Here is a 27,491-nt window from a genome sequence, read left to right as displayed (position 1 = left end):
GTAATCTTTTGAAACAAAAAGAGCACCTGTTTAATGTCAAACTCAATCTCACAAGTTGTGTACAACAGAATTACCCATTAGTGCCAATTATTATAACTTATCGAACCTGACATCCCCACAGCCGCAGTGAAAATATTGGGATCATTGCCTATTACTGTTTCACCCTTCTTGTGTTAAAGTGCTGAATGTCTGACAATAGACATTTTGCCTCACTAATACCCATCGCTGAATTACAAGCCACAGTGAGCAATAATGTGAAAAAAAAACGATGCTCTCTTAACAACTACTAACCTTCAAACATTGAAAGCCATGGCAGCAAGCAGCATGCTTAATTGAGATGACATTTAAGTCGAATTTTCCTTCAAGTTAAAGTTTAATTTTTCTTAAATCCCAGCCCTTATTTTCTTGAGAAATCTGTCATGAAGCACCTTACCAAAGCCATGCCCAAAGCTTAAATGGCCAATGTGTTTCAAAAGCACAGCTCTGATCAAGACTCCTCGTTACATCCTCATGAAAGTCGAATTCATTTCTCAACATTTGTTGACCTACTATTCCTTAAAAAAACACTTGCTGAAATTATTTATAATTAAGCAGGATCATGCAAAGTGTGGCTATCTTCTGCACTTTACAAGTCTTATTAATAAGTTCACCAACAATGGGTTTTTCTCCATTTTACACTAAATAACAGAAAATTGAAGAAAAACTAAACATATAACACAATGGAATGGAGAGTTGTGACTATTTAGATAATCTCAAAACGACTTTATAGTTACAAATGAACTAATAGTCATACAGGAAATGAAAAAGACATTGGTTTTAAAGAACAACAAGTTTTGTAATTGGGCTCCCCCAGTGCTTGAGACCAAAACCCTTCCTTTGAAGATAGGATGCTAAAGTTACACATGTTAATTGGTGCTTTGTGTCATGGATAGAAATTGAAAAGTTGTCAAAAGTCATCAACAGCCCAAGAAACCATAAACTGTGGTAAAGGGGCCCATATTAAGACTTGCTATATTTATTTTATGGTGAATCGATGTTTTTTCTTTGTTGTTGCTACTCGCCATGATATACCATCAAATATTCAGTATCTATTGATATAAAGTCTGCTAGAGACACAGAATGACAAAGAAGCTGCAAAGAAAATTCAACATGTTTTAAAATTGCACCATCAGCAATGTTCACAAAGTAACTATTGAAGTGAAGTTTATTCATTCATGAGGATTCATCTAGAGCCATTGAGTCATCGAGATATACAGCATGGAAACAGACCCTTTAAGACAAACAGATGGTCTATATACATTGATTCCCATTTTTCCTATTCATTTATCCAACCATGTGCTGTAATTGTACCAGTCTGCACAGCTTCCTCTGGCAGATCATTCCACTCACACACCACCCTATGTGTGAAAAAGTTACCACTTAGCTCCTTTTTAAATCTTTCCCTTTCATCTTAAACCTATGCCCCCTAGTTTTGTACTCCCTCACCCAGAGAAAAATATCATGTTTATTTACCTTATCCATGCCCCTCATGATTTTATAAACTTCTATATGGCCACTCCTCAGCATCCAACACTCCAGGGAAAAATCCCCAGTGTATTCAGCATCTCCCTAAATCCCAAACCCTACAACCCTGGCAACACCCTTTTAAATCCTTCCTGAACCCTTTCAAGTTTCACAACGTCATTTCTTCAGCAGGGTAGCCAGATTTTCATACTGTATTCCTATAACAACCCACCCAATGTCCTGTATAGCTGCAACATGACCTCTGAACTCCTATATGCAATGCACTGACCTTCTTCATTATTCTACGTACCTGTGAATCCATTTACAAGGAACTACAAATTTCCACTCAAAGGTCTCTTTGTTGAGCAACACCTCCCAGGCCCTTATCACTCAGTGTGTAAGCTCTACCCTTTTGTGTTTCTAAAATGAACCACCCCACATTTATCTAAATTAAATTCCATGTGCCACATCTTGACACATAGGCCCATCCGATCAAGATTCAGGTTTATTGTCCATGACATCTCCAATATTGATGTCATCTGCAATTTTTTTAACCATACCTCCGACGTTCACATCCAAATCATTTATATAAATGACAAAAAGCAGTAGACTCAACACCAATCCTTGTGGCACACCGTTGGTCACAATCTCTAGGCTGAAATGCAACCCTCTAACCCTACAGTCTGTCTTCTAACTTCAAACCAGTTCTGTTTCCAAATAGTTTGCTCTCCCTCCATTCTACTTGATCAAACCTCGATAACCAGGCTACCATGTAATCTTGTTGAATGCCTTACTGAAATGTGTATAGGTTATGTCCACCGCACTGCCCTCATCAATCCTTTTTAATTAATTCTTCAAAAACTCAATCAAATTCGTGAGGCCTGATTTCGCACACACAAATCTATGTTGACAATGCCTAATCAGTCCTTGACTTTCCAAGTACATGTAAATCTTGTCCCTCAGGATTCCCAACACCAATGTCAGGCTCACTGGTCCATAGGACCTGAGCGTTTCCTTACTACCTGTCTTAAATAGTGGTACCATGGTATCGAACCTCCAGTCTTCTGGCACTTCACATTTGGTAATTGATTATACCGTTATCTGGGAAAGGAGCCCATCAATCACTTCCCTAGGTTCCCACAGGATCCTAGGCACACCTGACTGACACCCGGAGATTATTCAACTTCAATGTGTTTTAAGACGTCCAGTGCAGCCCCAATGTATTATGGACATTTTTCAAGTTGCTACTATTTATTTCCCCACATTTTGTATTTTTCATTGTATCTTGCACTTTAAGACATTGACGCAAAATATTTGTTTAATACTTGCCCTGTTCAACAGTTCTACATTTAAATGGCCTTACTGATCATCACCTATTCTCTAACTTGTTTCCCTTTTGCCCTCAATGTATTTATAAAATCCCTTTAGATTCTCCATAGCTCTATTTGTCAAAGCGATGTAATGCCCCCTTTTTGCCTTCCTGAATTCTCTGTTAAGTATACTCTGTTGCTTTTATGCTGTTATCAGGAATCACTTGTTTTCTGCAGTCTATACCTGGCATATGCTTCCTTCTTATTCTTAACCAAAACCTCAATTTCCCTAGTTATCCAGAATTCGTTAAACCTACAAGCCTTGTCTTTAACCCTAACATGAACATGCTATCTCTGGGCTCTGGTTAACTCATTAAAGTTAACAAGAGGCTCCCCATTTCCCTGTCATCCCTATACCTGCAAAAATCTGACCCCAATCCACTTTTGACTTCTTGCCCTAAGTTAAAAAATGGCCTTCCTCCATTTTCAAACTTTAACTTTAAGATCCGATCTACCATTGTCAATAACTATTTCACAACTAATGGGATTATTATCACTGTGTCCAATGTGCACGTCAGTGACATGCCCTCCCCTATTTCCCAAGACTGGGTCAAGTTTGTGCCTTCTCTGATTGGTATATCCACATTTTGAATCAAAAATAAAAGAAATTCTTGTAAACACTTAAAAAAAACCCTCTCCGCCCAAGCCCTTAAGATTCATTCAGCACCAGCCGATGTTTGTAAATTTGAAGTTCCTGACCATAATCACCCTATTATTCTTATAGATCACTAAGATGTCCTTACAAATTTCTCAATTTCACTCTGACTTTTGGGGACTTTATAGCACAATCCCAATAAGGTGATCATATTTTTTTTTTGTTTCTCAGTTCCACCCAAATAACTTCCCTTGACATATTCTATGGAATACTCACCCTAAATACAACCATAATGTTTTCCCGAAACAAAAATGCCAATACCTCCTCCTCTCTTTCCCCCTTACAATGCTTCATATAGCATTTGTACGCCAGAACATTAAGCTGACAATTCTGTCCATGGATGTGAGATTGCTCGCTGAGCTGGAAGGTTAGTTTTCAGACGTTTCATCACCATTCTAGGTAACATCATCAGTGAGCCTCCGACGAAGCACTGGTGTTATGTCCCGCTTTCTATTTATTTGGGTAGGTTTCCTTGGGTTGGTGATGTCATTTCCTGTTCTTTTTCTCAGGGGATGGTAGATTGGCTCCAAATCAATGTGTTTGTTGATGGAGTTCCGGTTGGAATGCCATGCTTCTAGGAATTCTCGTGCGTGTCTCTGTTTGGCTTGTCCGAGGATGGAGGTGTTGTCCCAATCAAAGTGGTGTCCTTCCTTATCTGTGTGTAAGGATACGAGTGATAGTGGGTCATATCGTTTTGTGGCTAGTTGATGCTCATGTATCCTGGTGGCTAGCTTCCTGCCAGTTTGTCCAGTGTAGTGTTTGTCACAGTTCTTGCAAGGTATTTTGTAGATGACGTTCGCTTTATTTGTTGTCTGTATAGGGTCTTTTAAGTACATTAGCTGCAGTTTTAGTGTGTTGGTGGGTATGTGGGCTACGCTGATGCCAAGTAGTCCGAGTAGTCTGGAAGTCATTTCGGAAATGTCTTTGATGTAGGGGAGAGTGGTTATGGTTTCTGAGCCCGTTTTGTCTGTTTGTTTGGGTTTGTTGCTGAGAAATCAGCGGACTGTGTTCATAGGGTATGCATTCTTTTTGAATACACTGTATAGGTGATTTTCCTCTGGTCTGCGTAGTTCCTTTGTGCTGCAAGCCACCACACACTGCAGCACAAAGGAACTACGCAGAACAGAGGAAAATCACCAGTACAGTGTAATCCAAAAGAATGGGTACCCTATGAACACAGTCCGCCGATTTCTCAGCAACAAACCCAGACAAACAGACAAAACGGGCTCAGAAACCATAACCACTCTCCCCTACATCAAAGACATTTCCGAAATGACTGCCAGACTACTCGGACCCCTTGGCATCAGGTTAGCCCACAAACCCACCAATACACTAAAACAGCAGCTAATGAACTTAAAAGACCCTATACAGACAACAAATAAAACGAAAGTTATCTACAAAATACCTTGCAAGAACTGTGACAAACACTACATTGGACAAACTGACAGGAAGCTAGCCACCAGGATACATGAACATCAACTAGCCACAAAACGACATGACCCACTATCACTCGTATCCTTACATACAGATGAGGAAGGACACCACTTTGATTGGAACAACACCTCCATCCTAGGAGAAGCCAAACAGAGACATGTACGAGAATTCCTAGAAGCATGGCATTCCAACCGGAACTCCATCAACAAACACATTGACTTGGACCCAATCTACTATCCTCTGAGAAAAAGAACAGGAAATGACTTCACCAACACAGGAAATGACATCACCAACCCAAGGAAACCTAACCAGATAAATAGAAAGCGGGACATAACACCAGCGCTTCGTCGGAGGCTCACTGATGATGTTACCTAGAATGGTGACGAAACGTCTGAAAACTAACCTTCCAGCTCAGCGAGCAATCTCACATCCAGAACCTCAACCTGAGCTACAAATCTTCTCAAAACTCGCTAATTCTGTCCATCCCTGAGCCACATCTCTATAATTGTCATGATGTCCCAGTCCCATTTTCTTACCCATGTCCTTAGTTAATCTGCCTTACCTGTTTGGCCTCTTGCATTGAAATAAATACAGTTTAACTGATCATTTCTACTTTGGTTTTGCCTGCCCTGTCTTTTTGACTTACTCCTTGTCCCAACTGTACCTGTCTCAAATTGGTCTATTTCCTCACTATCTGCCTTAATCCAAACACCCTCTCTCCTTTACTTTAAACCCTACCAAACAGTTTTTGCAAATCTCCCCTCCAGCATATTAGTCCCTTTTCAATTCAAGTGCTATACATTCATCTTAGACAGTCACTCCTATTCCAGAAGACATTCCAATGATCCAAAAATGTGACTCCTTCCCCCCTGAAACAGCTCTTCAGCCACACATTCATTCATTCTATCCTCCTAATCCCGTCCTCACTAGTTCTTGAAACTGGGAATAATCTAGATATTATGACCTAGAGAGCCTAGTTTTATAAATTCCTGCCTATATTCCCAAATTCTCTCTCCATAATTTCATCTCTTGGTCTTTCAAAGATAATGGGAACTGCAGATGCTGGAGAATCAGAGACAACAGAGTATGGAGTTGGATGAACATAGCAGGCCAAGCAGCATATTAGGAGCACAAAATCTGACATTTCAGGCCTAGACCCTTCATCAGAAAAGGAGGATGGTGAGAGGGTTCTTAAATTAATAGGGAGAGAGTGGGAGGCAGATTGAAGATGGATAGAGGAAAAGATAGGTGGAGAGGAGACAGACAAGTTAAAGGGGCAGAGATGGAGCCCCACCTATACTCACCTCTACATGCTCCATCCCTGCCCCTTTAACTTGTCCGTTACCAAGGTTATTTAATAGCATATTTTAATTTTATCTTCTTTAGCATGCTTGAAAATGTCAATAATCCTCGAGATTTGACATATAAGTATCTAAAATATCATGACCATACTTTTGCTCTTCTGGCATTTTCATTCACCTAGTTGTAAACTTGCATGGCACCTTTTCTTAAAAAAAAACAATTATATCAGTTATTCTAATCAACTTAGTATCCAAGATTTAAATTCAATTGAAAAGCTAGCTGACTAATAAATGTCGGAATAAGTTGATCTTTCTTTCAAACAAACGTGATGAGGACATTTAATATTTGAAATATGTTTAATTCATAGCCTCATGTAATTAGTGCTTAAACATGAAAACATTGGCAACTTACGTTATTAAAGAAGGAAAGCAAGCAAAGCTTGTCGTTGCATACTGACAGTGCTAACTATTAATTTTCTTGGAATCTTACCTGGAATGCCAACTACTGCAAGAATAGGATAATAAATGTTTTCGATGTGAGTAATTAGTGGACGTCCCATCCTCGACAACAGGTAGTGTCGGCGTTTGGCTCGGAGGTTGAAAAAAGTACTTTAATTATAACTGTCATTTGTCTCTTGAGAGCCAATGAGTTATGCAATCTGCTGCAGCCATTTGAATAAGCTGATGCACAGCTGTTTTGTTACGAATCCCTTGACAAAATAAGTCAAAATATCACAAGTTCCCAGCAGTATTGTGCAAGGAAGAAGAAGCAAAATAAAATATTTTTTAGTGGAATAGATTTCTTGGAAACCAGTGCTTTTTCCTATCATTCAGAATTGAGTTGCTGAGAGAAGTGTCCATTCTAGACTTCAAGTATGTACAATATTATTAGAGTATGTTATGTTCCATGCAATTGCAAAAAACAAATAATTTCATGATGTGAGATTTGTGCAACAGAATTATCAAATACATTGACAATATACCTTTATATGATGCGAACAATCCAATGCCTTTGACTTGTCAGGAACCTATGAGAGGGTTAGACAAATGTAGACACATTCATTGATTTTCAGAAATAAGCAAAAGATGTCAAATAACACATCTGAAAGGTACCTTACTGATAAACTGACTTACAATGGTTTGCAGTAGATTAGATCTTTAGTTTGCCAATCAGTTGGAATTCGGCAGTGTTTTTGACAAGCCATGTAATTGCAACAATATAAAGGAAGTTGTGGGTATCAAAACTTGTGCTGCAATTTAAAAGAATTTAACTGCATATTTATAAAGGTTTTTTAAATCAATTTGTGGAAGATGGTACATTGTGGAGTATTAGTATTGTAGGGATTACTTCATAATGCAAAAGAAGATGCTATGAAATATGTGGGTACCTGCTTTTGGGATGTGAAGGGGATACCAATCTACAGTTAGAGTGGTGGGGAAATCACCTAAGAAGATGCATGCACTGAATACAGAGATAATAAGATTCATGCACACAACACCTTGATATTTGAATGTCAATTTCGGTGTCTCACTAATATAAAATAAAAGGGGCTCTGAAGGAATGGCAGCCATGTGAGGAAGATTGTTGTCATCTTAGATAAGGAGGACAAGTTCATGCAACAAGGTCCCACAAAACATGCATGCTTGGCTTGCCAGAAATTTGATTAATCCATTGATGAACTGATTTCTGACTTATGATGAGACTTATGATCTCGGTGTCCATGTACACAGATCCTTGAAAGCTGCCACCCAGGTTGACAGGGCTGTTAAGAAGGCGTACAGTGTCTTAGCTGTTATTAATAGAGGGATCAAGTTCCGGAACCAAGACGTTATGGTGAAGCTGTACAAAACTCTGGTGTGGCCACTCTTGGAGTATTGCATACAGTTCTGGTCACCACATTATAAGAAGGATGTGGAAGCTTTGGAAAGGGTGCAGAGTAGATTTACTAGGATGTTGCCTGGTATAGAGGGAAGGTCTTACGAGGAAAGGCTGAGGGACTTGAGGCTGTTTTCATTAGAGAGAAGAAGGTTGAGAGGTGACTTAATTGAAACATATAAAATAATCAGAGGGTTAGATAAGGTGGATAGGGAGAGCCTTTTTCCTAGGATGGTGATGGCGATCATGAGGGGGCATAGCTTTAAATTGAGGGGTGAAAGATATAGGACAGATGTCAGAGGTAGTTTCTTTACTCAGAGAGTAGTAAGGGAATGGAACGCTTTGCCTGCAATGGTAGTAGATTCGCCAACTTTAGGTACATTTAAGTCATCATTGGACAAGCATATGGACGTACATGGAATAGTATAGGTTAGATGGGCTTGAGATCAGTATGACAGGTCTGCACAACATCGAGGGCCAAAGGGCCTGTACTGTGCTGTAATGTTCTAACATATTTCTCTGGAAAATTAATGTCCTTGGACATGATGACAGAAAGCAAGAAAAACTTATATGACTTCCACCTGAACTTATGATGTTGTAGTCATGCTTCCAAGTCTTTAACATAGTTTCATTTGTCATAAAACACTGATCACTGTCGAATCCACCATTATGGTAATTCAACAACAACAATTTCAATGTGAAATTGATAGACTCAAGACGCAGTACTAAGCTGTAGTAAAGGTGCATACTGGAATAAATTCAACTCTTGCACATTGATGGCAGGATGCCTGCCAGTAGTGTCAATGGTTGCATTATTTGCCACACTGCAAAACCTTAGCTGCCTTTTGCTGTATTCGTCATTTTTATTATCTTGAATCTTTTAACAAGTGTAATTTGCTATCTTTAAAATTATTTCACTACAGAATTCCAATATTTTGACGTCAGCTCCTTTACTGCATTGGTTTCAATTTTGCCTTTATCACAATATGTCTATGCATACCATCTGGAATCTGATCAAAATTGAACTGTCCTTATTACACTTAATCTCATTTCACTTGAAATTTTTTTTCTGGATTGGAATTGTTTTGATTATGTTTTCATTTCTAGCTTATATATTCCCCATTTATACAAAATTAACAATGAAGGATGATTTAATTTGTTTACGCTTGTAAATCTTTTTGTGGATCCGTATAGCCTTTAAAAATCAATTAAAGCACTTTTTCAAGATGTAGCATCAATCACAATATTAAGCAATTCTGTAAGATCCAACTTGAGTTCACGACATTAGACATTTTAAACTTCCATTGTACTAGATTTATCTTCTTTTCAATTCATTTACTATTCCTTTCAGTATCATGCATACAAATTTCTGATAAATATCCTCTCTATCATAATATCTCTTTAAAATATGATCCAGAAATATTCGCCAACTTTACTGTCTCTCCAAGTTTTGTGTGCAAAATTTCAACTTTATCAGCTTTAAGTCTTATTGCTTGAGGCAGACTTTTGGATGATATTGGTTAATTCTCACACTTTCTTTCATTTTCATCAGTTTTAATGGTGCTTTCCCCTGATATTAAAAGGACTGGTGCATTTGGCCACATTGACAACTCTCCTAAAGCCAAACAATCAGCAAACAAAGTTCTGTACCCTAATCATTAGGAGCTGTGAACAATAAACTCTCATCATGCTCTTCACAGTTTTATATCATTATTCAAATGTAATTTGAGTTTATTGTTAGTTAGTCAGAAACACAAATTGCTTTATCATAGAATAGAATCCCTACAGTGTGGGGACAGCCCCTTAAACCCAACAAATCCTTACAGACCCTCACAACATCCCACCCAGACCCATCGCACTACAACCAACCTAATCCACACATGCCTGAACACGTCAGGTAATTTAGCATGGCCAATTGACCTCGCCTGCGCATCTTTGGACTGTGGGAGGGAATCCGTGCAGACAGCACGCAAACTCCAGACAGGCAGTTGCCCAATGTAGAAGCGAATATAGATCCCTAACTGTAAGGCAGCAGTACTAACCAGTGAGACACCATGCCATTCCCCAATCTGTCATTGATTTGTTGAACACTGAGATGTAATTTCTATCTGATGGTGCAATGGCAGTGATTGAAGTAACCATGATTTTATCACTGGCACATGTTTTTTTTAAGTACTCATCCTCGTATTTATTCACTGTTTGAGTGATTTATTTGGTATTAGTATTTGATTTCAGCATCCGTTTGTTGCATGTGTCTCAAAATGAAGTAAGTGAAATATTTTATTAAAATAAACAGTCCCACGCTCAATCAGAGACTGTTTTTTTTTCAAATAAAGTTTTTGATAACTGAATTTCTAATTTGTTTCTTGTTAATTGACACCTCTTCCTCCTAACAGTTCTTATGGGTTTGAGATCCTTCCACAGCAGCCTGAAAGCAATCATTTTTATAAGTATTAATAAAGTAACATTGCAGTATATTTTATTTATAGAGTTTCATTTTATCGCACATAATTTTGTAGAAAAACGTCTGACCTCTTGCCAGGATTTAGCCGATTCCTTCTCTCTGGGTTTATGTCATTATTAGATGTGTCTGTTAATACTTGTCTTCATTTCTTCCAAATTGTTTTAAAACGAAGGAGAAATGTTTCTCATCTTTGAATATTATGTATAAGATGTTCAGTGGCCTGGCTTCTTTTTTAAATGAATATTCGAAAAAAAACACCATGAGGCTCCGAATGATGTCTCTATTTTTGCACACTGTAAAGAAGCAGGCAACTGTTCTACTGTCGCCAAAATGCTCGTTCTTCCATTTTCCGATCCCACTCCCGCACTTACGAGAATTATTCCAATATCTCTGCTGTTACACTTGGCATCGGGCTGAAGATCCTGAAATTTGCTTTGAAATGTCTAAAGTTATTAAAACGTAAACAAATTACTTTGATAAAATAACTTGTTTTGTTATTAATATTCTACATCTGTTATTCGTTATTGTAATCTTTCTCTCCTTCCTCCCCAAAACTAACAACACTTCTGTAGTGGGGAAATTTAATTATAGCCTCTGTGATTAGTTTTCGTCCTGCTATAGATCATGATGCATCATCATAGCTAATAGTTGATGTGCACCTAAATTCATTATATTTTTGCTGTTCTTTGTCAATCATTTTCCTTAATTTCTCGAAATGTTTCTCAAGTTTAGGTTATCAAAATCTTTTGACATATATATGCTTATTTTTCTTTCATGCAATTCTAAACGTTAACTATTACCTTTCAGGGCAAAATGTTATAAATATTTTAAAATCGGTTTTGCAGTTTACAGATAGTTCTTCTGACAAACTTCTAGACAGTTTTGCAGTTTTTGCTTTCTCTCGGAAAAGTCAACAGCATAATTTTTGAAACATCTTTTTGGACTTTTTTTTCTTTTCAATCGTCTCAATCACGTGAAACGCTAGATATTTGTTTCAAACAAATTCTGTATGAGAATCCGAAGCAATCTGCGAGCTAAAACCTCTTCTTCATATTTTCATAATCATACTGTATTTGGACCAAAAAATTCTTGTCTAATTTCCAGGCAACTGAAACTGAAGTCTTTGGATGCATTATGTCATTCTGTTACTCTCCTTTCTTTTTTCTTGTAAGTAGTAATGTGGTGCAATCGCTTAACACTTTGATGATTAAACGGTTGACAGCTCAAGCCAATGCAAGAACAAATTTGGAAGACAGGTTCAAATGCACTTATTCTTCATCTGGTACTGTGTGTTGTCGGAAAGCTTGAAAAGGATGCAGTCAATTTACATAAGTTGAGCATGTGCTTTAATGCGTGACAGTCTTACTTTGATGTGCTCAACCGAAAGGTTGTGCAATTCACACGGAAGACTGGAATAGAGATTTTTTTTTCAGTGCAATTTGGACATTTGTGTCTACAATATACCTGATTCCCCTTGTATGCAGTTCACGTAAAGCAAGCACACAGGCAGAGAAAACAATTGGTAAGTAAAACTGTATGTTTACCCGTCTGTTCAAGAAAACCTGAGTAGCTCGGAAGCCTTACTGTAACCCTGCTGGATCTCGATACCACACCTTGAACATTGTGTGTAGTCATTAATCTCCTACCTAGGAATATGTATCATGGAGGCAATGAAAGCAAAAGTCAGAAATCTGGCATCTGATGTGACAGGCTTCCCGTATGAAGAGTTCAAGATAACGAAATGTGAGGCTGGATGAACACAGCAGGCCCAGCAGCATCTCAGGAACACAGAAGCTGACGTTTCGGGCCTAGACCCTTCATCAGAAAAGGGTGACGGGGAAAGGGTTCTAGAATAAATAAAAATGGAGAGTTGTTGAGTCTGTCGTCACCCGCATTTAAAGGAAGGAACAATGTAATTTCTGACAAATTTTGTGCAGCAGGAAATGTTTCCTGGAAACAGGATCAAAAATAAGGGAAAATATTTCAGGGAATGTAATACGATATTTCCGACTTCAATGAGTCCAGATGTCTTCCCTCGGATTTTAGTGAAAGAAGTATGTGTACACATAGGTACGCACATATATCGAGAAATGATGGCAAGGGATCTCACGAATATGGCGTAGACATGAAGAATCTAGTGAGTCATGCTGAGTGATAGTGTCGCCAAGTAGGCACAATGTTCAGCTGTATATGTTTCTACATGTTTTATCCTCTATTTAAAACGCAGGGCTTCTCGTTTATAAATCTATTTCCATTGCTTTCTACTATTATTTCCTACCATTTCAATTCCAAGAACGCACTTCTTGCCATTCTACTTTGACCCGCTTTGATTTTTTCGCGTTTTAGTTTTTATTTTCATTTTGTCTCTCTCCTCCTTCCTGTTTTTTTTCTTACTGCACTTTTATGCTTTCGTTATATTTCTAAAATACTTATCCAATACAAATGTGACATGTAGTTATACTGCATCAAAATATCTTATATTATGAGTTGTATATTAATTCTTCCCTTTCCAGAGGCTGCTTCTCTTACTATATTTGATTGCATCTATTGACTTTAACTTCACCGAAAATTTTCAAAAAAGTCAACGCGAATATTTTTCATCATCAAAAAATGTCATAATACATAATATATGTTATTATGCAAGGAGCCTGAGATATACAAAATGGAAGCTGTAGGAACAGATCGTTAGCTTTAACTTGAGGGGTGAAAGATATAGGACAGATGTCAGAGGTGGTTTCTTTACTCAGAGAGTAGTAAGGGAATGGAACGCTTTGCCTGCAACGGTAGTAGATTCTCCAACTTTAGGTACATTTAAGTCGTCATTGGATAAGCATATGGACGTACATGGAATAGTGTAGGTTAGATGAACTTCAGATCGGTATGACACGTCGGCACAACATCGATGGCCGAAGGGCCTGTACAGTGCTGTATTGTTCTATGTATTCTATGTATATTGTGACATAGCAGTATGTCATCACAAATAACATATGGTCTTCTCTGAAATACTGACCAGAGCGTTATCTCAATTGTCCTTTTCATAAGGTATATAAACAAGGTGGAACAGTGGCTTGGTGCTTGTGGGAGCAATGCTGATTACGAAAAAGATTACTGATGTTTCAGAAAAACAAAAGCAAATGTGCGAATGGCATACTATGGGAAGTGTTCAGTCAGTGAAATAGAAAATCGAATGTGCAGTGAAATTTCGGAGATCTGTAAGAATAATAAGGATTTTAGAGTAATATGTTTTAACCAAGCAATTATTTGCACAGATAGCTTTTTTTATTTTTTCTCTGTGCAAGGTAGTGAGGGAGTAAAGTTCTCACTTAGCATACAGTAGAAATTTCATTAAACTGCATGTTGAAGGTTGATCATGAGATAGGGTCATTTGGGGCCTCCGATTTGAAAATGGGACCAGATACAACTAACGTGCATCAGTATTGATTGGATTTTTCGTCCCTTAGAGACAGGTTACATGACTCAGTTAGATTGAAGATCCTTTTGGAAAATGGTGGGAAGAATAAAATTTTGAACTGGAGGAAGGCAACTTTCATTGAATAAGATAGGAAGTAGTCTAATTGGGCTAAGAACAGCTCCTCACACACAAACTTGAGTTTATGTAGATGTAGGAATTCAAGGAAGAAATAGCGAAATGCAGAGAATATATGATCACATAAAAACTAAGAGTACATCAAAACTGCAAAATCATGTATGTTAATAGAGGTTTAATACAAATAAAAATTTAGAGCAGATGAAAAGAGGTCATACAGCAGAGAGCCTAGAGAAGTGTAAAATACAGGGATGTTGCAATAATAAGGAAAATAAGAAAATGAAGAGACTGCATAAGCAGGTGGGGGGAAGGAAAGGCATTGTTGGTTCAATGCAAAGAAATCAGAAAGGAGACTTTTTAAAAAATTACAAAGAAGACTAGAACTGGGTGGAGAAAAATAGGCATAATTGGCATGATAGCTGCAATTTTTATGCCGAACTGGAAGACTTGTTTACAACTCTGAATGAGTACATTGCTGCTATCATCACATTTGGAATGTACAAATTTATCATAGGCTTTAGTTTGAGAGGTTATAGAATATTGGGATATATTAATGTTGAGAGAAATGTCTATAAGTGAATTGGCAGTCTTGAAACACAATAAATCCAATGGACTAGAGGAGATACAGAACCTAAGAATTGTGAATGACATGGTTGTTCTTTTAAAACAAAATGCACAGGAATAGGTTTGCATTTTAGATAGAATTAATTTGTTTCAAATCCTCATGAGAACTTGTTGTAACTTCAGTTAATTCCCCATTTTCTATTTTTCTCCAGTATCGATAAGCTGATCATGATGATAACAAAGTGAACATCAAACAGATCACATGACATAGCAAAGTAAAGAGGTGGTAGTGGCCTCACATTATTTTCCATGGCTTGTTAATCTACAGACCCAAATAATGTTCAGGTGCACTCCGGTTCGAATCTGACCTTGGCAGCTGGTGAAAATAATTAGAACTCTGGAATTCAGAGTCTACTGATGACCATGCATCAATCGTGGATGCTTTTTGGGGGGGCGAGCCATCTGATTAGAGATGGATATCTGCCATCCTTACCTAGGGCGGCCTACACATGATTGCAGACCCACAGCAATGTGGTTGACTCTTGACTGCACTCTGGGTAATGTAATTAGGACATTAAAAGCTGACCTAACCCGTGAAGCTCACATCATCTGAATGAATACAAAGAAATGAACTAAGTGATCGCTGGAACAGATAGTTCTTTTGCAGATTATTGTTACTCTTAACTTCATTGATTGCCATTCAGCTAGTAATAAAGTTCTGTTGTTAAGATTATTCTCATTATATGCTATTGTCAGTATTGTTTTCCACATGCTCAGAGAGGTATAAGGCTCTTGGAATTTGTGGGAAAAATGTTTTTTTTGTTATCGATGAAGGAATACTACAGGTAATCATCACAATATAACAATCAAAACACGAAGCAATTGGATCAGTGATAATGGGAACTGCAGATGCTGTAGAATCCCAGGCCTAGGCCCAAAATGTCAGCTTTTGTGGTCCTGAGGTGCTGCTTGGCCTGCTGTGTTCATCCAGCTCCACACTTTGTTACAAAGCAATTGGATTTATGTTGATTATTCACCTCTATCACTGTTAAAAAAAAACAAAACTCGATCATTTGTCACATGCAATTTAGATTTCACAGATTAATGTTAGGAATTAATCTAGTCATCAGGATAATGAAAAGTTTTGTTATTAGTTATTACCTGGATATAAAACCTATCTTTCCCACTCTGTAAATAGTTGTGTGGGTGAAGGCACACAGATGCTGAATTGTCCATTCAACTTGTTTGAAAGTTGTGAACGGATCACTTTTATCAGCGTTTTATGCTACTTCTGGAGTCATTTGAACACATCTGATAGATGAGAGTTAGCGTCCTTGAACAGTAAGATTTCCAGACATATGGAGCAATAATTACAGAAACATCAGAGCTGACCTTATTTAATCATACCAGATACTTAGGGGCTTAGAAGGTGAATGCCGAGCAACTTTTTCCTTTTCTAGGTGAAGTTAAAAGCAGAGTGCATGTTCTCAAATTAAGAGGTAACCCAGTCAAGCAAACATGAAGACAAATTACTTGTTTTGGACGACCGTTAACCTCAGTAACATTTTTTTAACCATAAACTGGTGTGGATTTTGGTCCTTTAAGTGCTTTCAAGGAAGTGATGAGCAGTTTTATGATGATATTGATGATGATTGTTATTTTTATTATTATGATGAGTTTGATTATTATTACTATTCTATTATTCAGTAAAAGAATGAAGTTTCACGGGAAAAGGCAAGAATGTGGAGTTGACAATTATCAGATCAGCAGTGGTTCCATGCAACGTTTGGCTATGCTTAATTGGCTCAATGATCTACTTCTACAAAGATACCTGAAGAGTTTATAGATAATTCAAGCTTTTTATTGTTTTATTATTTTAAATCACGCACTAAAAATGGTTAATGATGGCAATCCATATCATCTTGACTTCTTCTCAGTAATGTTTAGTTGTGTGATGCAAATGTATGTCATGATGGCTTTCAGGCAATATTGTGGGTAATACCAAACGATGTTCTCACAAGAAAATCACAGGCTGTACTTAATTCCAACAAAGGTCAGAGCATGGATAGTGTAATTAAATGATCTGTTAATGGTGTCCAATATGGAAATCACGAAAGCTGTTGCTTTTTTCCCCCATTGCATATGATCCTGCTTCATTTGAAGGCAATTATAATACTCCCAAACAAAACAAAAACACTGCAGACATGATTCTAAAGTATGGCACAGGTACAAATGAAATGGAACGCGTTTCAGTAGTTGTTTATAATCCATCATCATTCATACCTTGACTTCGTTAAAAAAAAACCTTCAGCTAATTAAGCCTAATTTTCAAAATATCTTTCAATTCTTTCGGCCAGCTTGCCACAATTTAGTCTCCAAGGATTTCTTTAAAAACTTAATTTTCGTGAGCATCGTTGACCTTTCCATGTGTCAAACGGATTTTAAGGCATCTTTTGTTGATTTGGTATCTCAATCTGTTGTAAATAAGCATCCTGGTTGGGAGTGCTCTTAGATTTGTGAATTTTAAAGAACAATTGTTAGTAGGGTAAATAGTTTCTGCTCATCAAAGGACGTGCTCATGAGAGATAATGGGAACTGCAGATGCTGCAGAATCCAAGATAATATCCTTCACTCTCTGAAGAAGGGTCTAAGCCCGAAACACCAGCTTTTGTGCTCCTGAGATGCTGCTTGGCCTGCTGTGTTCATCCAGCTACGCATTTTGTTATGCTGAAAGTCATTAACCTCACTTCATGAACTCATGTAAGAGATATTTATTTTCAAAATAATTTTTTTGGATATATAACAATGAGAAGTTAGGTGGAAATATCATGACTTATACCATGCGAATTGGTTATGGAAAGAAGGAATTTATCTGAGAAGATTTTTGAGTAAACTATTAATTCTAATCTCAATTAAACTTCCAACATTTCGTCTTGAAGTTGCGGAGAGGCTTCCTTCTTCACTATAACTCAGAATAAGCATTTATTGACTTGATACGGTGCCATTAACAGACAAACCCTAATAATGCATTACGAAATGAACTGCAGATGCTAGAAATCACAAACAAAAATGACCATATCTGGCTGCACCAGTGGAGAGAAAGCAGTGTGAACATTTCAGTTCAACGACCCTTCCTCAGGATTGCTGCATTCATGTAAAGTGTGCATCCAAGACAAGTGCATCTGCTAATCAGACATCACTTCCTGTTTTCTGAAATGTAGAAACAGTTTTATTGGTAATGCGTTGACTGAGCAATATCAGGGTCCAGGCAAATGCATTGGTAAAAGGGGTGAAATTTACTCCCCCTTTCTGCCCTCAGTTTGGCTCGTGGAACTTATTACTAAATGAGTATTCCAGAGACAGATTGGCAATTGTGAGGATCCAAGTGAACTCTAAATGAAAAAAAAAACAAACAAACCTGAAATTAAGAGAACAATAATGATTATAAAGCCATTGTCAATTTTTGAGAAACATGTCTGATTCAATAATTTCCTTTAAGGAATGATATTTATCGCCATCTCAGAGATCATGCATAATGTCATCGCCTCAGGTGAACTCCCATCCACAGTCTCCAATTTCATCATTCCCCATCCTGCATTGGCCATTTCTATCTCCATCCCAAAAATCCATCAACTCGACTTCACTGGCTGTCTTCTGTCTGCTCCTACCCCACCGAACCTATCTCAATATATCTTGACTCAATGTTCTGCACCCTGGTCCAGGAACTCCCCACTAATAACCGAGACACAACTCATGCCCTCCACTTCCTACAACACATACGGACCAAATACTGAACTACAGGAGCAACCATCCCAACACCCACAAACGAAGCTGCATTAGAGCATTATTCCAACGAGCCACCACACACTGCAGCACAAAGGAACTATGCAGAGCAGAGGAAAATCACCTATACAGTGTATTCAAAAAGAATGCATACCCTATGAACACAGTCCGCCGATTTCTCAGCAACAAAGTCAAACAAACAGACAAAACGGGCTCAGAAACTATAACCACTCTCCCCTACATCAAAGACATTTCCGAAATGACTGCCAGACTACTCGGACCTCTTGGCATCAGGGTAGCCCATAAACCCACCAACACACTAAAACAGCAGCTAATGAACTTAAAAGACCCTATACAGACAACAAATAAAATGAACGTCATCTACAAAATACCTCGCAAGAACTGTGACAAACACTACATTGGACAAACTGGCAGGAAGCTAGCCACCAGGATACATGAGCATCAACTAGCCACAAGACGACATGATCCACTATCACTCGTATCCTTACATACAGATAAGGAAGGACACCACTTTGATTGGGACAACACCTCCTTCCTAGGACAAGCCAAACAGAGACAAGCACGAGAATTCCTAGAAGCATGGCATTCCAACCGGAACTCCATCAACAAACACATTGATTTGGAGACAATCTACCATCACCTGAGAAAAAGAACAGGAAATGACATCACCAACCCAAAGAAACCTAAACAGATAAATAGAAAGTGGGACATAACACCAGCAAATGATCGGAGGCTCACTGATGATGTTACCTAGAATGGTGACGAAACGTCTGAAAACTAACCTTCCAGCTCAGCGAGCAAACTCACATCCAGAACCTCAACCTGAGCTACGAATCTTCTCAAAACTCGCTACCTCCTACAAAGCTTTCAATTTCCTGCCCCCCAATACCTCAACTTCACTATGGATGACAACACTTTTTACTTGCATTCCCCATGCAGATGGCCGAAAAGCCATCCGCTTCTTTCTCTCCCACAGGCCCAACCAGACCTCCTCCACCAACATTTTCTGAAGAAGGATCTAGGCCTGAAATGTCAGCCTTCCTGCTCCTCTGATGCTGCTTGTCCTGCTGTGTTCATCCAGCTCTACAACTTGTTACCTCTCCACCAGCACCCTTATCTGCCGAACCGAACGTGTCCTTACCTTTAACAACATCTCCTCCATCTCTTCCCATTTTCTACAGGTGGAGAGGGTGGTCACGGGTACCCACATGAGACTAAGCTATGCCTGCCTCTTTATAGGATGCGTGGAACAGTCCCTCTTTCACTGCTACACTGGCACTAACCCCCACCTCTTCCTCTGCTACATTGATGACTGAATTGGTGTCGCCTCACTCTCCCACGAGGAGCTTGAACAGTTCGTCAACTTTACTAACACATTCCAAACCAAATCTCAAGTTCACTTGAACCATCTCTGATAGCTCTCTATCTCCTTCCTGTGCGTCTCCGTCTCCTCCTTGAAACTGATATCTGTTTTAAACCCACTGACTCACAAACCTACCTGGACTACACCTCCTCTCACCCACCTTCCAGCAAGAATGCCAAGTCCTATTCCCATTTCCTCTGCCTCTGCTCCCAAGATGAGGTGTTCCCCTCACAGGCATCCTAGATGTCTCATATTTGAAGGACCACAATTTCTCCACACTGCCCTTTGTGGCCAAAACACCCTTGACCACATCTCTTGCGTTTCCTGCACCTCAGTCCTCACACCCCCACCTCCCTGCAATAAAAACAGACAGAATTCCCGTTGTCCTCACATATCATCTCATTAAACTCTGAATTTTCGCATCATTTCTATCACTTCTGCCATCTGCAATCTGATCCCACTACGAAGGATATATTTACCCACCAACCCTTATCTGCGTTCCATAGGAACCATTCTCTCCTCAACTCCCTCACCCACTCCACAATCCCCATTAGCCCCACCACCCTGCTCCTCTGATGCTGCCTGGCCTGCTTTCTTCCTCCAGCTCCCCACTGTATTATCTTTCTTTGTCATCCTTGCCGAGTCTGGTGTAAATGATCTGGAGGAAGGTGTAGGCGGTCTGATCAGCAAGTTTGCTGATGACACTAAGATTGGTGGAGTAGCTGATAGTGAAGGGGACTGTCAGAAATTACGGCAGAATATAGGTAGACTGGAGAGTTGGGCAGATAAATGGCAGATGGAGTTCAATCTGGGCAAATGCGAGTTGATGCATTTTGGAAGATCAAATTCAAGGGTGAACTATACAGTAAAAGGAAAAGTCCTAGGGAAAATTAATGAACAGAGAGATCTGGGTGTTCAGGTCCATTGTTCCCTGAGGGTGACAACACAGGTCAATAGGGTGGTCAAGAAGGCATATGGCATGCTTTCCTTCATTGGGCGGGGTATTGAGTACAAGAGTTGGCAGGTCGTGTTGCAGTTGTATAGGACTTTGTTTCAGCCACATTTGGAGTACTATGTACAGTTCTGGTCGCCACATTACCAAAAGGATGTGGATGCTTTGGAGAGGGTGCAGAGGAGGTTCACCAGGATGTTGCCTGGTATGGAGGGTGCTAGCTATGAAGAGAGGTTGAATAGACTAGGATTATTTTCATTAGAAAGATGGAGATTGAGGTGGGACCTGATTGAGGTCTACAAAATCATGAGGGGTATAGACAGGGTGGATAGCAGAGTGGGGGACTCAATTACTAGGGGTCATGAGTTCAAAGTGAGAGGAGAAATGTTTAAAGGAGATATGCATGGAAAGTTCTTTACACAGAGGGTGGTGGGTGCCTGGAATGCGTTGCCAGCGGAGGTGGTAGACGCAGACATGTTAGCGTCTTTTAAGATATATTTGGGCAGGTACATGGATGGGCAGGGAGCAAATGGACACAGACCGTTAGAAAATAGATGACAGGTTAGACAGAGGATCTCGATCGGCGCAGGCTTGGAGGGCCGAAGGGCCTGTTCCTGTGCTGTAGGTTTCTTTGTTTCTTTGTAAATGTGTCTCCAGATTCATGGCAATGTGCTTAACCTTTTCTGCCCTCTGGACAATTGGGGTGGGGCAATAAAAATTGCTGCAGCCAGTGATACCCACAAACGGTGTTAGAACAAAAACAGAATCTGAATTAAATAAAGCAATCACAGTCGTGACAGCTGATAATCAATGGTCTGTTAATGTTCGAGCCAGTATTCAACTATTTCAGTAATATCCCACAAGACAGGAAATATTCAATCCTTACTTGTGACTGAAAACCCACATCGACAGGGGTCAATGAGTAAAAGAAAAGTCATGGCTGCCCTCTGAATGGAGCTAGCTGGCCACTAAAGATCTTTCAAATCTACTTCGGTGATTCAAGAAATTTTCACATTGCTAGTCGTGACTCACATCTCATGAATGACTAAAGACAAACAAGAATACATGTCACACAGTAATTCAAGCTGCATTGAGAGAACAGGTTATTTGTAGAAAACAAAACAGCAACAGTTCCTTGCCACTTAAGAGTACTGGTTTATTATGCTTTTCTGAAACCCTGTTCCAGCACATATTGTCCAGCCCGCTGATCGAGCTATCAGATAACCATGCAAAGCAGAGAAACACATCAGTTTTACCTCTGCATCTTAAATTTTAAAAAAAATAGATGAAAACATTCAATGAACGCGCTCTTCAAAGATTGAATTTGAATAGATTAATTACTTATTTCATTGGAGCACATTATCATTCTGATTACCATTGTGGATATTATTATTTAAAAGTCCTGACAAGCTGTTGGTTCATGAAAGTAGCCCATTCCAACGTCTCCAATAACTTGCTTTGATTAACTTGAGTGGCAGGGCAAAGGGATATTTGAGCAGTTTCTTCAATTCACTCCTAAACTTTGTCTGTGCGACTCCGTAAATAACTGTATTGGTGCAGCAACTTAAAAGTTGAAGCATATATCCAACTTGCTCCGCCACGGTGAAACTGTCACTGTAATCTGTATTGTAAAATTCATTATGAGTGGTTTGGACAAATATCTGACAGACAGAGATTAACATCCAAAGAAAAATAAAGTTTCCAGAAATAGCGATAAGTAATATGATGGACTTTCTGCGGTTTTCCACCTCTGGGTCATTTGAACTTGATCTAAAATCCCTCCTAACTTTACTGGTCACCAAAATGTGTCTAATGGTCAAACTATTGAAGAGTAAAATTAAGAAAAATGCAGCAAAAGGAGTCAAAATAGTTTCCAACCACAAATATGCTATCCACGAAGGCAAAGTATAAAATGTAGCTTTTAAGACACAGAACCACGGTGTGCTGTCAATTATTTGTCCAGGTTCATTCATAAAATAAGTTGGAAAGTTTTGTAAAGCTGAAAGCCCACATGTCACTGCTATTACAACAACTGAAGTGTGTGCTGTGCAATATTTGGTTCTCAGCTTCTGGCAACATATGGATATGAAACGATCAAAGCTAAAAGCAACTGTTAACCAGACAGAACAATCAGTGAAAATGAAACTGAAAGTTATCTTAAGGCTACACATTTGAGTGTAGTCCAGAAATGATTTTGGGAAATATATTTCCTTGATTTTGTATAGAAGTACTTCAAATATTAAGACCATTAAGTCTGCCACTGCCATGGCCACCATGTAATAAGTGATGCATTTGGAAAGGTTGCATTTTCCATTGGACAATATCATAATTGTCAGCATATTAGCTGTAAAAGAAGATAGAAAATGTAAGAAAACAGTGAGCCAAGCTTTTGTCGTTCAGTGGCAGATGGTATGCTTGTCTTCCTTAACAGACATCATTATAGCCATTGTGTGACTCAACAGCAGATTGATTTACGATTACAGTAAGATCGAGTTTTACACATTTCACAAATCATATAGCCGAATGCCCAAGTATGTCCCACTTTAAATGCAATCCATTAATAATCAGACCAATGCCTGCAATTGGAAAACTTAGAGGAATGGAAAAATATGTGCGAAAATTGTTAGAAAAGTTCTGTATATTGCATGCAAATTTCCCAAAATATGGTTTGTACGTAATTGAAACTTAAGATTTCAAGAGATTGAAAACATCAAAAATGAGGTAGCAAAAGAAGGCCAAATGAAATAGCTATTGAATGAATCAAAAAAGATGAAAATTTTCTTGAAAGGTCAGGATAATGGTGGAAGAGCTCACTGTGTTGAGAGAATCCATCTGCACCTGCTGCTTGTATAACAAATCATTGATATTCCATTCAGAATGCAACGTATTATTTACTATGTAAAGAAAGTCTCTCATTATACTTACTCATTCAGACCAAATAATTTAATCGTAAGTAAGAAGCATGCTCATTTCAGATGTACTTAATTCAGCTAATGTGAGTCGTTGGAACTGTATCAACAGCAATCCAACCCATTTGACAATCGCCTTTTTCAGTGTAAGCAGCTTATAGTTTTTCAAGAAAAGTAAGTTCTGTCATGCTAAAATATTATCTCAGAAGACATTATAAAATGTCAGTCGTTCTGAATTGGCTTGTCTTCCGAATTTCCACTCTGCAATAAATTATCCAAACGTGTGGAGAGATGCATCACATGGAAGACGATCAGATAGCTTATATTGCTATTCAAGAGGTCAAGAAATTAATTAACCTAATCCCACATTCGAGTTCTAAGTTGGCTGCCCTGTTGATTTCACAATATGCATTTACAATGTTTTGTTTAATGTTCATTTCTTTTTCTCTGTCTCTTCTATCATGCTTCTAGTTCGGTGAGTTCAAAATATCATCATTCTAAGCCAGGTACCATAGTTCATCCCCAGTACTTTTGCTTCTTATACTAAATTTATGTCATGTGGTTAGATATCCCTCTGTAAGATGCAATACAAATATCACGGCAACTGTACAAATGCCTTTCATAACTGTGAATATTTCAATTAAATCTTGTTTCCTCCTATTCTGTCTCAAAAAGAATGGCCATAGCTGATTTGATGTTTCATTATTGAAATTCACCAGTCCTAGCAACAAAATAAATTTCCTGATTAGCTTCTCTAGTGGTCTCGGTGTTTCCTATTGTTTGATAAACAGATCTACATATAATACTCCAGGTGGGTTGTACATTAAAATTTGTCTATTGATCTATGGTAATCTACCGACACTTCCATTCTATACATTGGCTAATGAAATCAGACAAGAGTTTATTTTTCAGACTTCTCTGGCTACCTTTCTGTACTTGTGGGCATGTACGCCATGCCCATAACTCATTTATGCTTTTCAGTAGCCACCTTATATCACACATGTTCTTGCATTCTTAGGCTCCCCCATTTTGAAACACTTCAAATTTTAAAGTTAGTGTTTGTCAATATCCATCAAATTTCATCAGTCCATTAACATCGCCTTGTGTCGGCTAGCTCTATTCTTCGCTGTTCATAACAGGATTACTTTCTGCACAACTAACGAACTTTTAAATTTCCGTAAATAAAATTACAAATTATTAGCAATGCATGAAATAAACGTAGGAGATTTTAGTCATGTTAGTAGTATTCCAGTCCAAGAAGTTTCCAGTAACATAATATTGTCTGGCAATTACCCTTTGTATCTGTTATCTCCGTTATGTAATGTTTCAGTAGATTTGTACTTCTGTCAAAAATCTGTGTTGTAGGATTTAGCAAGATCTTTGCTAAAATCCATACAGTCTACAGCAAGTGAGTCTATCTCTGTGAGGCTTCTTGTTATCTCCTCAAGAATTGTAGTAATATTAAACAATGCCTTCATTTGAGAGACCTGCGATAACTGCACTTGATGGGATCCTGACTTGCTAAATGACATTGGTTTGGCATAGCACACCCTTTACAATATTTGCCATCACTCAGATTGTCCAGTAATCAATTGGATTATAATTGCATCACTTTCAAATTATTTTACAATGTCATCCCCTCTCCAACCATCTACATCCCCTTTACCATAAAGAATTGGATAGAGAGAAGATACCACAGCCTCTTAATTTTTTTGCTCACTTCCCTTAATTGGTAGTACAGAAACATTTCACACAGTAAACAAACGTTTGTAAAACCAGATTTGATGTTGAAAATATTTGTCTTTCAGTCATCAGAATGAGGATGTAAGGAATAGATTTGGAAAAAAAATGTACACTGTTTTAATAGGGTGCTGATTGGTTGAGAAATCTTCCAACTCAAAAAATGCCAAGAAAAGCTAAACCGTATGTTCAGTTCTCAGATGAGGAAAGTATATGTTGATTGGGCAGGGCGTGGCACTGGTGATACAGCAACTTTTCGTGGTCATTAGGATCAAATTGATACAATGCAAGCATGTACTTACTGTCCACGTGGAACAGGTTATTGTTTATTTACGCTTTGATCCCAGGTGATGAACTAAATTGAAACATCTGCTGTGGCTGTAGTTGAAGCGGGCTTGTCACCTGTTTCCAGCAGTGACTCAAAATCTACTTGCGTTGCCGAATGTTAAGATCGATGAGTAAACGCTCCTGCTATGCGTTCATGTTAATGGTGCTCTAACAAAAACGCACCCCCTTCCAATGTAACATAAAATGTTTCCAGATGTCTGTTTCTTGCATCCTCGGTCTGAAAATTTCAACATGGAAATATTTAATATCCGTTCTCAAATTACCAATGGCTCCTGATCATTTCATTTCATTACTGCGGATTATCCAACTTCAAAGATGTGAAAGTCTTTCATGCCATTTCTCTAACTATGTTAAGTTAAACAAGCATTTTACACACATTTTCCCTGATTATCCTGCATGAATCTTCCATTAATTTCATTCTATGATATATAGTCACCCCGAGATTTAACATTTCTTTTCCTCTTCTGCAAACACATGTTAAGAAATTACTCTTCAAATTTTACTGCTGTGTAACTTGTGCCCATTTAGGAGATCTCAGTAATTGTTCTTTATTGGTCCTTACTTATCCTTTGCAAAATTATTTTAATTTATGGTGATTATGCATATCTATGTGCAATAGAAAGCTTCGTTTGTGAGCAGCACAGAAGCATCATACGAAGCAAGGATATACAGAGTGTTGGTTGCTTAGCCAGATTGAGGTACACAGATTACATGCACAGGAGATGCACAAAGCAAGATCAATATTAATAAGATCAAATTTATTTGAAGGTAGCGAGTCAATTCTTCAGTCTAACACGGGCAGGGAAGAAGACATTCTTGAATATTTATGTATGTGTATTCAAGTGTCTTTATCATTTGCCTGATGAAATGTATGCAAGAGAGCATTACCCGGGTGGGCAGGGCCTTTGATGAGCTGGCAGATCTTCTGCTGCAATGAGAAGTGCAAATGGAGACCATAGATCTAGGCCCGAAACGTCAGCTTTTGTGCTCCTGAGATGCTGCTGGGCCTGCTGTGTTCATCCAGCCTCACATTTTAGTATCTTGGAATCTCCAGCATCTGCAGTTCCCATTATCTCTGAGACCATAGATGGAAGGTTGGCTTTTGTGATGATCTGAGCTGTGCACACAACTTTCTGTATTTTTTTTATGGCCCTGGGACCAACAAATCCCATACTTGGCTGCTCTGCACCCGGATAGTAGTCTCTCGTGTTTTCTTCTAAATTGTTTGAAATCTAGGCATCTCCAGAATTATTAGGCAATCATTTTCTTTATTTTGTTAATGAAGCATTCATACTCTGAGGCTTCACTGTGTACTGAGTGAATCCATCCTGCTAATTTTGCAGTGACTTACACTCAGCAACCACACTGGTCCAAACTAATGCAAAATCTAATGCAAAATTGTTGTTGACATTGCTTTGGTAACCTTAGTCTCACACTTTAGAATTATGCACCGCATCTCCTAGTCTGCCAACCGTACATTCCACCTTAAAACTCTCCCTCAAATCTACATGCTTGATCAAGGTTTAACAGTTAGACTGATATCCCCTTACTTTGCTCTCTTGTAAAACCTGTATTTTAATGCCCTTCAGTATCCGATGGCCTTCTGAGCCTTCTCATCCCTCTCACCATCTAACAAAGGGTTTTACAAAAAACACCACCAA

The sequence above is a fragment of the Stegostoma tigrinum genome, chromosome 34 (genome assembly GCF_030684315.1).
Source record: "Stegostoma tigrinum isolate sSteTig4 chromosome 34, sSteTig4.hap1, whole genome shotgun sequence".
Taxonomy (NCBI): Eukaryota; Metazoa; Chordata; class Chondrichthyes; order Orectolobiformes; family Stegostomatidae; genus Stegostoma; species Stegostoma tigrinum.
The sequence above is the reverse complement of the archived record's forward strand: the minus strand, read 5'-3'. Positions refer to the sequence as shown.